The sequence below is a fragment of the Rhinolophus sinicus genome, chromosome X (assembly GCF_036562045.2).
Source record: "Rhinolophus sinicus isolate RSC01 chromosome X, ASM3656204v1, whole genome shotgun sequence".
In the NCBI taxonomy this organism is placed as follows: Eukaryota; Metazoa; Chordata; class Mammalia; order Chiroptera; family Rhinolophidae; genus Rhinolophus; species Rhinolophus sinicus.
In genome coordinates, this window is record NC_133768.1 from 12,756,367 (window position 1) to 12,769,704 (window position 13,338).

The 13,338-nt window shown below is 38.8% G+C and overlaps 1 long non-coding RNA gene across 1 annotated transcript in view; it reads left to right on the top strand.

Annotated features, from left to right (window-relative positions):
* LOC141569644 (uncharacterized) overlaps positions 1-13,338 on the top strand; it is a 42,164-nt gene that overhangs the window by 1,712 nt on the left and 27,114 nt on the right. The window contains exon 2 of the long non-coding RNA XR_012493359.1: positions 39-139. This is a non-coding gene — a long non-coding RNA (uncharacterized LOC141569644). The remainder of the gene's footprint in view (positions 1-38; positions 140-13,338) is intronic.

Genomic DNA, 13,338 nt, shown 5'->3' on the forward strand with positions numbered 1-13,338 from the left:
GTTTACCCACCTTGTTCTGGAATAATTGTGTTTTACAGCTCTACTTCAGTGGGTGCCTCCTCACGTGCACAGCAAGAGAGACTTGGCAGACGATTTGATTTCCAGTCTTCTTTTAATATATTTTACTTATTTCTGATGGGTGAGCATAATTTCCAAAACTTACGAAATGTTTAAAGAGTTGAAAAATTTTACCAGACGATGTTGTTTTAAAATCTCTGTACTGTCCAGTTCACTGAGGGTCAGAGAAGGGAGTATGAAGCAGATACTTAGGAGTTTCTGCAAATATGCAGGCACTATCATACACTTAATCCAAAAGTATCATGCACAGCATATTGCATTAGCTGTGTGTGTGTGTGTGTGTGTGTGTGTGTGTGTGTGTGTGTTGACTCTATCAATTCTGTTTCTCTAAATTTTTTTGGGTCTTTTTTCCAGTCAGGTACTTTTTTTGCATCAAAAATGTAATACCAGTTTTCTCTTTTGAATTGTTTTAACTGTTCAGTTTTGTTTTTTGCCTTTCACCCCAACTTCTTAGCTTTGGTCTTCATCTTTTCTTCCACTTTCTCTGTGGTTGCCTTTTTGTCTCACTTGCACTGAGCTTAGTCTACTCATCAAGTAAGGCACCAACAGGTGCACGTACAAGGTGTGGGCTACCTTAACCCAGAGAGGCCCTATTTAGGCACCTACCTTTCTCTAAGACTGCTTACCTCCAAATTGCTGCAGTGTTAACCACCATTTCTCCATGCTGATGGTTTTTTACAGACTAGTACATTTGTATGTAAACTTAAACAAGTTACACCAAACAGTGCTGACCTTTAATATGTGTGATGCACGCTGGTATTTTATGTCATTTTTAAAATATGTAAGTTACCCTTTACATTGATTTTGTGATCGCACTTAGTCACAACTTGGAGTTTGAAAAACACAGGACACTAGGATATTTTTGAAACCTCTAGCTAGTCGCCTGAACACCCTTTATAAAATAGCAACACTCCCTCATCTTGCCTCCACAGGTAATCACTCTCTGTCCCCTTTATTTTTTTTTTCTCATAGCACTTATCATAACCTGACACATGTTTGTTCATAGGCTTTCCTCCTACCCTAGAATGTAAATGGATGGCAGGGTCTTAGCTTTGTTGTATTCCCAGCACCTGGGCCAGTGTTTACCAGATGAGGAAGCTCAGGCAGAGAGTGGTGAAATTTCTTGCCAAGGTCACATAGCTAGTGAGTGTTGGAGTTGGAATTTGAATTCAATCGGTCTTGTATTAAGACAGCAAAAGTGATTGTATATGTTAGAATGAACTGCTTACCAAAAGGAATGAGAGAGGGAATATCCCCAAACATGGCTGCCCAGTGATTCTGTGTTCGTTAGCATCCCTGTCTCACTAGTTTTTGGAGAAAATCTTAGCCATTCAGAAATATTTTTGAAGTACCTACTGTGTGCCAACTGGTGTTCTGGAGATACCTGGAACGAACAAGACATATAGAGCACCTGCTCTTTTATACATTCCTTTATCATTTGATTTTCTTATTGCAAATCAAAGCTCATTACAGAAAAACTGAAAATTACACAAGCAAAAGAGGAGCATAATGAAAACCAATTTTGTTTCTGGCCAAATCATTTTCATTCAAATCATTAGCAGCAGAAGAAAACACCCAAACATATTAATAGCCATTGTCTCTTGGTTACCAGTATTATTGTGGATGCTGGTTGTTTTATTCATATGTTGCTTTATTTAAAAATTTTCTCCAATGGATAGGCATTACTCTTATAAACAGAAAAACCCCCATACATTTTAGAAAAAAATAGATAAACGAATAGTAGAAGAGTAATGCAGACAAATGAAAAGAGTTGTCTTAGTGTGATAGAATGCTAAGTAATTTCTCTTAAAATATTGTTTAATGCAGTTGTGTGAGAGAGAGCTGAAGGAAAATTATTGTAAAGTAAAAACTCACTGTACTTGTTTGAACCTATACTTTGTTTTCATTTCCTATTGTGATATTTAAGTAAAGTGAAGTAATTGTTTTATACTTCTAAATGTGTTAATATTTAATCTTTGTAGGGTGTCCCTCTGGATTTCTGAAAGGCCAACTTACCCTGTTGTGTTAGCTGCTAATGTTAAGCAATGTGGGCTTCTCATTGGTGACACTGAATAAAGCAAATGACCTAGACCAGAATCCCTGGGGCTTAGACTTAGAATCACTGGGGCGTAGTAAATAAATATTTGTCAAACAGAAAATATTGAATAGGGAACTCCTCCTGGCCTCATCCCAATCCATAAGCAGTGACAAGGAAGCTTCACATGCGAACCTTCTTTTAGAAAAATTGCTCTGAGCTTTCCAGCCCAAGCAAGTTTTAATATACAATGCATTGTAATTTACAAGTGAAGACCTCTTCTGCAGTTCACTGTAGTGAAAATTTATTGTTAATTGCTGGCCATCAACCATTTTTCATTCTCCTGGAAATAGCGTGCTAAATCTCTTTTGGGTGAGCTCCTCCTTCCTTTTTCAACCTTCTTGCAGTTTAGTAGGACTGTCCATCAAGATACCTTGCTCTCCGCCAGCCAAAGGTTAGACAATTAACCCCGGTGGGGGCCAGTCAGCTATGCCCTTCCTGGAATGTGGATTCCGTAGATTCCTACTGGTGAAGCACCAAAAGGTGCCGACCATTGGTTCGTACTTCCTGGAACTCTGGAATGGCTCTGGTTCCCAGCCTTTCCAAATCCCACTCCTTTGATTCTGTGAGCTCCTCATATCCTTCCATATTCCCTTTTTGCTTAAGTTAGCCTGAGTCCATTTGTGGCTTACAACCAAAGAATCTCTGGTGGTCACCTAACCCTTTCCCTGTCCCTCCTCCAAAGTCCTGTATTCAACCACCGATTCTCCTGAATAAGGACCATGACCTAGTTGGAGAGGAAATAGATAAGATACCAAAATATTACAAAGTTTTGTATGCAATTGTATAGAAGCTACAGGAAAACAGAAAGCCATGCTAAGTGTTTTCAGTAGAGCGATTCAATAGAGATAATTGGGTCACATGGGTGTTAGAAGGCTGAAAGGGGGGACAACATGGTAACCCGGATATTTGTCACTGCTTCCTGTACCCCTGGGGATGATATTAGTAGCTTTGAGAAGCAGCTATCATGCTTAGAGCTGGGGGAACAAAAGGAAAGAAGTGAGATTACCAGAACCTGGGAGCTTGGAGGACAGGTCCTGTGCTGGCTGGTGCACGGATCTCTAGTGGAGACACCCCACACAGCCCCTGTTCTGAGCACCACGTCAGGCATGGCTGCGGCGTGCTGCTGCCTTTGTGGGGACCTGGTATGGTGATGCTGGGAAAGCTGAAAGAAGCTGGAGGCTGGAGTCCTGGGGTCGGGGGTGTGGGGTAAGGCTCTTGATGGAAGCTGACAACCAGAGGTCCTATCTCCTTCCTTATAATCTCCCTTCAGAACCTCCCATTCCATTGACAAAAACTGCCAGGAAGGCAACGGGCTTGGGAGTTTGGGAAAAGCAATTTGCAGGGTCCTAGCCCAGGCATCAAAGAGCAGAGCAAAAAAGGGTTAGCTTAGAGCTAAGAGATGGCGGGTAAAAAGTCACGACAAAAGCATGCTTTGCTTTTAAAAGGATCAGTAATGGCTTTTGAAAATAGAATTTTCTAGTGAATTGGAAATTTTCAATATATCTGTAGCTGAATGTAAATTACATCATTATTGTACTTTATGCCGAAGGACCTCAGGGCGCAAATTTTAAACCCGTAACATGTTCTCTGGCCCTTAGTGATGGCATATGGATAGATCAGTTGGAAAATTTGTCTCCTGATACATATTTATGAGGGGCAGGAGGTATAGCAAGATTGTTTCGTTTGATTATTACAAAGAGGAAACCAGCATTGATGTAAAACTATCTTAGTCATCAAAAGGTCTGTAATTGTAAGGTCATTTACAAATTCCTATTGAGAATTGCTTTTCAAAATATGTTAGAAGAAAAGCGAGAGAAATTAATTATATCTTCAAGAAAATACTTCATAATCTCACTTAAGAGAAATTATACATGCTTCAAATGTATAGATCGATTAAGCCAACAGATTTTATTTGGAAAGTTTGCAAAATTACCAATCTTCTGTAATTAATGAATAGAAGGGGAAATTAGTATACTAGTAGCAAAACAAAATGTTAGATGAAAAATACATCTATGAATGTTCATAGCAGCTTTATTTGTGATAGCCAAAAACTGAAGTCAGCCCAGGTGGCCTTCAGTTGGTGAATAATTAAACAGACAGCTATAGCCATACCATGGAGTACTACCGTGTTTCCCCGAAAATAAGACCTAACCGGAAAATAAGACCTAGCATGATTTTTCAGGATGACATCCCCTGAACATAAGCCCTAATGTGTCTTTTGGAGCAAAAATTAATATAAGACGTGGTCTTATTTTCAGGGAAACACGGTACTCCGCAATAGAAAGGAAGAAACTATTTATACACACAACAATCTGGATGGGTCTCTAGGGAATTATGTTGAGCGAAAAAAGCCAGTGCCAAAACGCCACTTTTTTTTTTTTTTTTAAAGATTTTTATTGGGGAAGGGGAACAGGACTTTATTGGGGAACAGTGTGTACTTCCAGGCCTTTTTTTTTTTCCCAAGTCAAGTTGTTGTCCTTTCAATCTTAGTTGTGGAGGGTGCCGTTCAGCTTCAAGTTGTTGTCCTTTCCATCTTAGTTGTGGAGGGCGCAGCTCAGCTTCAGGTCCAGTTGCCGTTTCTAGTTGCAGGGGGCACAGCCCACCATCCCTTGCGGGAGTCGAACCAGCAACCTTGTGGTTGAGAGGACGCGCTCCAACCAACTGAGCCATCTGAGCCATCCGGGAGCTCAGCGGCAGCTCAGCTCAAGGTGCTGTGTTCAATTTTAGTTGCAGGGGGCGGAGCCCACCATCCCTTGTGGGACTTGAGGAGTTGAACCAGCAACCTTGTGGGTTGAGAGCCCACTGGCCCATGTGGGAATCGAACCGGCAGCCTTCGGAGTTAGGAGCATGGAGCTCTAACCGCCTGAGCCACTGGGCTGGCCCCGGCCACATTCTTTATGATTCCATCCATATAACATTTTTGAAACGACAAAATTTTAGAAATCAAGGTGAGATTAGTAGCTGCCAGGGGTTAGGGATTGGGGGTGAGGGTTCAGGAAATATGATTGTGATTAGAAAAGGGCAAAATGAGGAATCCTTCTGCTTGTAGCATTGGAACTGTTCAGAATCTTCACAGTGGTGGTCGATACACAAACCTACACAGGTGATAAAATAGTATAGCACACACATACACACACCAATGAGTACAAGTAAAATGGGATATCTGAATGAGTGGATTGTATCAATATCCTGGTTGTGATATTATACTATAGTTTTGCAAGATGTTATGTTTTGGGGAAACTGGGTAAAGTGTACACAGGATGTCTCTATAGTAGTTCTTAAACTGTATGTGAACCTACAATTATCTCAAAAATTTTAATTAAAATGAAAAGTGGTGTTCAGGAGCAATAAAAAAAACGTAGTGATACTTTTAGTCTTGTTGCATTTATTAATGGAAGTAAAGACAATAGTTCTAGCATGTGTGGGTTTTTAAAAAAACTTTTAAATTATGACAATTTCAAACATACATAAAAGAAAAGAGAATAGTGGAACAAACACCCATGCACACACCACCCAGCTTCAATCACTATCAATTCATGGTGAAATGTGTTTCATTTTCCCCTCCATCCACTCCTGCCATTGCTCATTATTTTGATGCAAATATCACATCTCATTATTTAATGAATGGACATATCACCAAATAGATATATCGATGGCAAATAAGCACATGAAAAGATGCTCAATATCATATGTCATTAAAGAATTGCAAACTAAACCAGCAATGAGATACTACTACACACGTATTAGAATGGCTAAAAACTATGGAGACAGTAAAAAGAATGCCAGGGTTTCAGGAGGAGGGAAGAAGGGATGAATAGATGGGACGCAGAGTTTTTAGGGTAGTGAAATTATTTTGTATGATTCCGTAAATATGTTTGTCAAAAGCCATAGGACGTACAACCCAAAGAGGTAACCCTAATGTAAACGGTGGACTTTAGTTAATGTCAATAATGTACCTATATTGGCTCATCACTTGTAACAAAGGTACCACAAAAATGCAAGATTAACACGTGTGAAATTGATTTAATCAAGATTAACATGGGAAACTGGATTGGTGGGGTGAGGAGCTATATGGGAACTCTGTACTTCCATGCAATTGTTCTGTGAACTTAAAGCTGCTAAAAACAATTAAGTCTATTAATTAAAGAAAGTCTTATCCTCTCCAAGCCTCAGAAGTGAGGAGTTGGACTAGATGTCAGAGAAATTCTGTCCTTAGAAATAGAGATTAATTTCCCCCCTTACATTTCCCAAAGGATTTACTTTATGATTTGTATCTGTCCCAGCCGTGAGGCTTTCAATGACTGCATTGATAGATCAGCTGAGCTGGCATCACTTGGCTGTGGGAGTTCTGGCAAAGAACAGACTCACACAGAAAATTCCAGAGTTTCCTTTATCAAGACTTTTTGGTGTACTTTATAACTTTAGGGAAAACTTTTTTCTATTATATCTGTATCAAATGTTTCCTGTCTGTGTTAGTTTGAAAGCCATTTTGTGTGTTTATCTAAAATTTTGCCTTCAGTGACCTTGAAAATAAGATGATCATTTCAAGTTAGAGTAAATATTCTGACCTTTGGGGGAAATCTTAGTTATAGTTTCAGTGAAACCCTTTATTAACTATGCCTTGTGACTAAACATCACAATAGTTTAGTCTTAAACGAACATAAAGATTTTTATTATAATGTAAAGCCAATAGGTAACAGGGACCTTATTGTGTTATCCTGATATGAAATAAAGCCACTCTTAACTTCTACTCAGTGAGAGGAGGTACAACATTTATATAAGCCACATGTCCCATGTTCCCTATGGGTAGTCAGAAATGTTTAATAATGACATTTAATGAATCAAACTGAGTGAAGAAAGAGGTACCAGAGAACTAAATTGAAAAACATTGGCAACCATCTTAATGTATACCACAATGCTATTTAAATTGCAAGCATATAAAAATGTGGATGATTTTTGTTGAATCCTTTAATTCCTAAGAAGTCAGGGAAATTTGAATTGAGGGGGCCACAACTTTAAATTTGGATTAACCCATAGTTAGTATGGAAATCAGTTTTGCCTCCCAGGGGACATTTGGCAATGTCCAGAGACATTTTGGGTTGTCACAACTGGGGGAGGGAAGTGCTACTGGAGACCAGGGACGCTGTAAACATCCTACAGTGCACAGGATGGCCCCACCACACAGAATGATCCCCAAATACCAATAGTGCTAAGATTGAGACACTCTAGTCTAGCTAAATGACTATATCTATATCTATGTGGAAGCTTTACCTCCTTCCTCATACTTGTAAATAATCTTTCTTGTAGCATTTTAGCGCTCTCTCTCATACCTGGACTACATTGTTTGTTTATTTATTTATTTAATTTATGGGTTTTTAAAAATTTATTTTATTTTGTTTATTTATTTGTGTTTTTCCAGGACCCATCAGCTCCAAGTCAAGTAGTTGTTTCAATCTAGTTGTGGAGGGTGCAGCTCACAGTGGCCCATGTGGGGATCAAACCAGCAACTTTGTGGTTGAGAGCCCACTGGCCCGTGTGGGAATCAAACTGGCAGCCTTCAGCGTTAGGAGCACGGAGCTCCAACTGCCTGAGCCACTGGGCCGGCCCCGTGGACTACAGTTATTTATGTTCATGCCCTATTTACCTTCTTAGGTAGAAAGCTCCTTTTTACAGATAGGATACGTGCCTGATTCGTCTCTGTATAATCTGCAACCAGACCACCTTGTGTCCTATAATTATTTGATAAATATTTGTTGAATTATTACATAAGAAAAAAAGATAATGACACTGTAATTATTGAAATAGAAAGGTGTCCATAATATATTTAACTAGGAAAAAAAGCAGGAAAGCAGGTTATAAAATAGTGTGAGCGATCTACAGGTTCAGTGCTATCCCGGTCATAATCTCAGCTAATTTCTTTGCAGAAATTGATAAGTTGATCCTCAAATTCACATGGAAGGTCAAGGGACCCAGAAAAGCTAACATAGTTTTTTTTTTTTTTTTTTTTTTAAAGAGTTTTACTGGGGAAGTGGAACAGGACTTTATCGGGGAACAGTGTGTACTTCTAGGACTTTTTTTCCCCAAGTCAAGTTGCTGTCCTTTCAATCTTAGTTGTGGAGAGCGCAATTCAGTTCCAGGTCCAGTTACCGTTGTTAGTTGCCGTTGTTAGTTGCAGGGGCAAGGGAGAAGCCCACCATCCCTTGTGGGAATCGAACCGGCAACCTTGTGGTTGAGAGCCCACTGGCCCATGTGGGAATCGAACCGGCAGCCTTCAGAGTTAGAAGCATGGAGCTCCAACTGCCTGAGCCACTGGGCCGGCCCTATAAAGAACTTATAAATCAATAATAAAAGACAAATGACCCAATTTAAAAATGGGCAAAGGATCTGAATAGACATTTCTCAAATAAAGATGTACAAATAATGTACGGGAGGAAAAAAAATTTCCCTCTACCCTTCTAAACTCTCAGTTGGGGCTCATGTAACAAAAGACAGATTAACAAGAGGAAAGCATACAAATTTATTTAATATGAGTTTTACATGACACAGGAGCCTTCATCAGGAAATGAAGACCCGACGAAGCAGTTAAACCTGAGTGCTTTTATGCTAGGTTTGATGAAGAGTAGAGAGTCATGGGAAAATATGATAAGACAAAAAGAGTATGAGCTAAGAGTAGTAAATTTGGGTAGTGTGTCCTGAACTCTGTCACCAACAAGCACGTGAAGAGGGAAATGCAAATAAAAACCGTGAGAACTCGCTTTGCACCCACAAGAATGGGTATAATAAAGAAGACAGTCAATAACAAGTGTTGGCAAGGATATTGGGGAAACGAACCTTTAAACATTGCTGGTGGGAATGTAAAATGGGGCAGCTGCTTTGGAAAACAGTTTGGCAGTGCCTCAAAAAGTTAAACACAGAGTTATCACATGACCCAGCAATTCTACTCCTAGGTATGTACACAAAAGAAATGAAAATACTTATCCATTCAAAAAGTTGTACAGGAATGTTCATAGTAGCATTATTCATAATAACCCAAAAGTGAAAACAACCCAAGTGTCCCCCAGCTGATGAATGGATAAATAAATTGTGGTCTGTCCATACAATGGAATATTATTTGGCAATAAAAAGAAATGAAGTGCTGATACATGATACAACATGGATGGACCTTGAAAATATGCTCAGTGAAAGAAGCCAGGCATAAAAAGCCACATGTTATATGATTTTGTTTGTATGAAATGTCCAGAATAGGCGAATCGGTTAGAGATACATAGGAGGTTAGTGATTACCTAGGGTTGGGAGGTTTGAGGGGAAATGGGGAATGACTGCTAATGGCTTTGGGTTTCTTTTAGGGAGGATGAAATGTTCTAAAATTAGATTGTGGTGATAGTCACACAAACCTGTGAATATACTAAAACCCAGTCAACTGTATATGTTAAATGGACAAATTGTCCGGTATGTGAATTGTATCTCAATAAAGCTATTTTTTAAAAAGCAAAGACAAAGCAACTCTGTGTTTGCCACCTAGAATGTACCCAGCTAAGATAAGTGTGGACTGTTAGCGGGACAACTTGTACCTGTTTTTCAAAAACATTCATTGTGCACCCCCTGATTGATGAGTTGCAGCTGCAGTGTGGGGGATGTGACTTGGCACTTATTCTCAGAGGCAATGCACCAAGCGTAGTAGACATGTAGGTGCAGAATCCAAGAGGTGGCTGCCCTCAGTTGTTCTCTGCACCAGGTTCAGCCCAGTGCTTGCAAGTGAACATGCCCCCGACGGTGGAGGGACACTGAAGCTGGCCTGACCTTGTGGCCAGACCCCATGAGGCAGCTGCTTTTTGGCCACGTGCATTGCTTGCTGTGTATCTTTTTAAAGCTAAGTAAATTATTGTGTGTGTGGTGAGGAGGGGAATACCACAATGTGTAGTGCGACCTTATATTTAGCTACATTACTAAGTGATTTCTCTCTGGGTGACAGGATTCTGGGTGATCTTCATTTTTGTAAAATACTTCTCTGTTTTCTGATTTTTTAACCTAGAAGATTTTATTTTATTTCTTTTTTAGTAAAATGACCTGAAAAACAAGACTTTGCATTCCTGGTTTAAATCCTACTTGGTCATGCTGAATGATTCTATTAATGTATTATTGAATTCTGTTTGCTATTATTTTATTAACAGTTCTTCATCTAGCATCTTGCTTTTCTGTTCTCTTTCCCCCCACTATATGTTTTTAAATTTTTAATTATTTTTTTCAGTTACAGTTGACATTCAGATTTATTTTATGTTCGTTTCAGGTGTACAGCATAGTGGTTAGACATTTATATACTTTATGCAGTGATCCCCCCATTAGTCTAGTATCCACCTGGCACTATACGTAGTTGTAACATTATTGACTATGTTGCCTATGCTGTACTTTACATCCCCATGACTATTTTGTAACTACCAATTTGAACTTCTTAATCCCGTCACCTTTTTCACCCAGCCTCCTAATCTTCCTCCCCTCTGGCAACCATCAGTTTGCTGCCTGTATCTATGAGTCTGTTTCTGCATTATTTGTTCATTTATTTTGTTCTTTAGATTCCACATGTAGTAAGATCATATGGTATTTGTCTTTCTCAGTCTTACTTATTTCATTTAACCTAATACCGTCTAGGTCCATCCATGTTGTTGCAAAAGGTAAGATTTCGTTCTTTTTTATGGTTGAGTAATAATCCATTGTATAAATGTACCACCTCTTCTTTATCCAATCGTCTACTGATGGGTACTTGGGTTGCTTCCATATCTTGGCTACTGTGAATAGTGCTGCAGTGAACATAGGCGTGTACGTCTCTTTTCGAATTCGTGTCTTGGATTTCTTTGGATAAATACCCAAAAGTGGAATTACTGGATCATAAGGTTTTCAATTTTTTGAGGAACCTCCAAACTGTTTTCCATAGTGGCTGCACCAATTTGCAGTCCCATCAACAGTCACGAGAGTTCCCTTAGCTCCGCATCCTTGCCAACACTTGTTTCTTGATTTGTTGGTGATAACTATTCTGACCAACCAGGTGTGAAATGATAGCTCATTGTGCTTTTAATTTGCATTTCTCTGATGATTAGTGACATTGAGCATTTTTTCATATGTCTATTGGCCATGTCTATGTGCTCTTGGAGAAATGTCTCTTCAGGTCCTCTGCCCATTTTCTAATTGGATTGTTTGTTTTTTTGGTGTTGACTTGCCCCACTATATTCTTTAAGATTGGATTTCAGGGTTGTATTGTCCTCATAAGATGAATTAGAGAGTTTTTTTTTTTAAATTCAAGTTTATTGGGGTGACAATTGTTAGCAAAGTTACATAGATTTCAGGTGTACAATTCTGTATTACATCATCTATAAATCCCATTGTGTGTTCACCACCCAGAGTCAGTTCTCCTTCCATCACCATATATTTGATCCCCCTTACCCTCATCTCCCACCCCCCACCCCCCTTACCCTCTGGTAACCACTAAACTATTGCCTGTGTCTATGAGTTTCTGTTTCTCATTTGTTTGTCTTGTTCTTTTGTTGTTTTTGGTTTATATACCACATATCAGTGAAATCACATGGTTCTCTGCTTTTTCTGTTTGACTTATTTCGCTCAGCATTACACTCTCAAGATCCATCCATGTTGTCACAAATGTTCCTATATCATCTTTTCTTACCGCCGAATAGTATTCCATTGTGTATATATACCACAACTTCTTTATCCATTCATCTATCGAAGGACATTTTGGTTGTTTCCATGTCTTAGCCACCGTAAATAAGGCTGCAATGAACATCGGACCACATGTATCTTTATGGATAAATGTTTTCAGGTTTTTTGGGTAGATACCCAAGAGAGGGATTGCTGGGTTACATGGTAATTCTATGTTTAATTTTTTGAGGAATCTCTCCACACTGCCTTCCATAGCGGCTGCACCAGTCTGCATTCCCACCAACAGTGTATGAGGGTTCCTTTTTCTCCACAGCCTCTCCAACACTTGTTACTATTTGTCTTGTTGATGATAGCCATTCTAACTGGGGTGAGGTGATATCTCATTGTAGTTTTTATTTGCATTTCACTGATGATTAGTGATATTGAGCAATTTTTCATGTCTATTGGCCATTTGTATGTCCTCTTTGGAGAAATGTCTATTCAGGTCCTCTGCCCATTTTTTAATTGGATTGTTTGTTTTTTTGTTGTTGAGTTCTATGACTTCCTTATATATTTTGGATATTAGCCCCTTATCAGAGGTGTTGTTTGCAAAAATCTTCTCCTATTCGGTTGGTTGCCTCTTTATTTTGTCAATGGTTTCTTTTGCTGTGCAGAAGCTTTTTAGTTTGATATAGTCCCATTCATTTATTTTAGCTTTTACTTCCCTTGCCTTTGAAGTCAAATTCATAAAATCCTCTTTGAACCCAAGGTCCATAAGTTTAGTACCTATGTTTTCTTCTATGCAGTTTATTGTTTCAGGTCTTATGTTTAGGTCTTTGATCCATTTTGAATTAATTTTGGTACATGGTGACAGATAGCAGTCTAATTTCATTTTTTTGAGTGGGGCTTTCCAATTCTCCCAGCACCATTTATTGAAGAGGCTGTCTTTTCTCCATTGTATGTTTTTGGCTTCTTTGTCAAAAATTATCTGTCCATATTTATGTGGGTTTATTTCTGGGTTCTCAATTCTATTCCATTGGTCTGTGTGTCTGTTTTTCTGCCAATACCATGCTGTTTTGATTATTGTTGCCCTGTAGTACAAGCTAAAGTCAGGGAGTGTGATACCTCCAGCATTGTTCTTTTTTCTTAGGATTGCTTTGGCTATTTGGGGTCTTTTGTGGTTCCATACAAATCTGATGATTTTTTGTTCTATTTCTTTAAAAAATGCCATTGGGATTTTGATGGGGATTGCATTAAATCTGTATATTGCTTTGGGTAATATGGCCATTTTAACTATGTTGATTCTTCCAATCCATGAACATGGAATGTCTTTCCATTTCTTTGTGTCTTCTTCAATTTCTTTTAAAAATGTCTTTTAGTTTTCAGTGTATAGGTCTTTCACATCCTTGGTTAAGTTTATTCCTAGGTGTTGTTTTTGTTGCAATTGCAAAAGGAATTTTTTTAAAAAAAATCTTTTTCTGAGGTTTCATTGTTAGTATATAGGAATGCATTGGAGT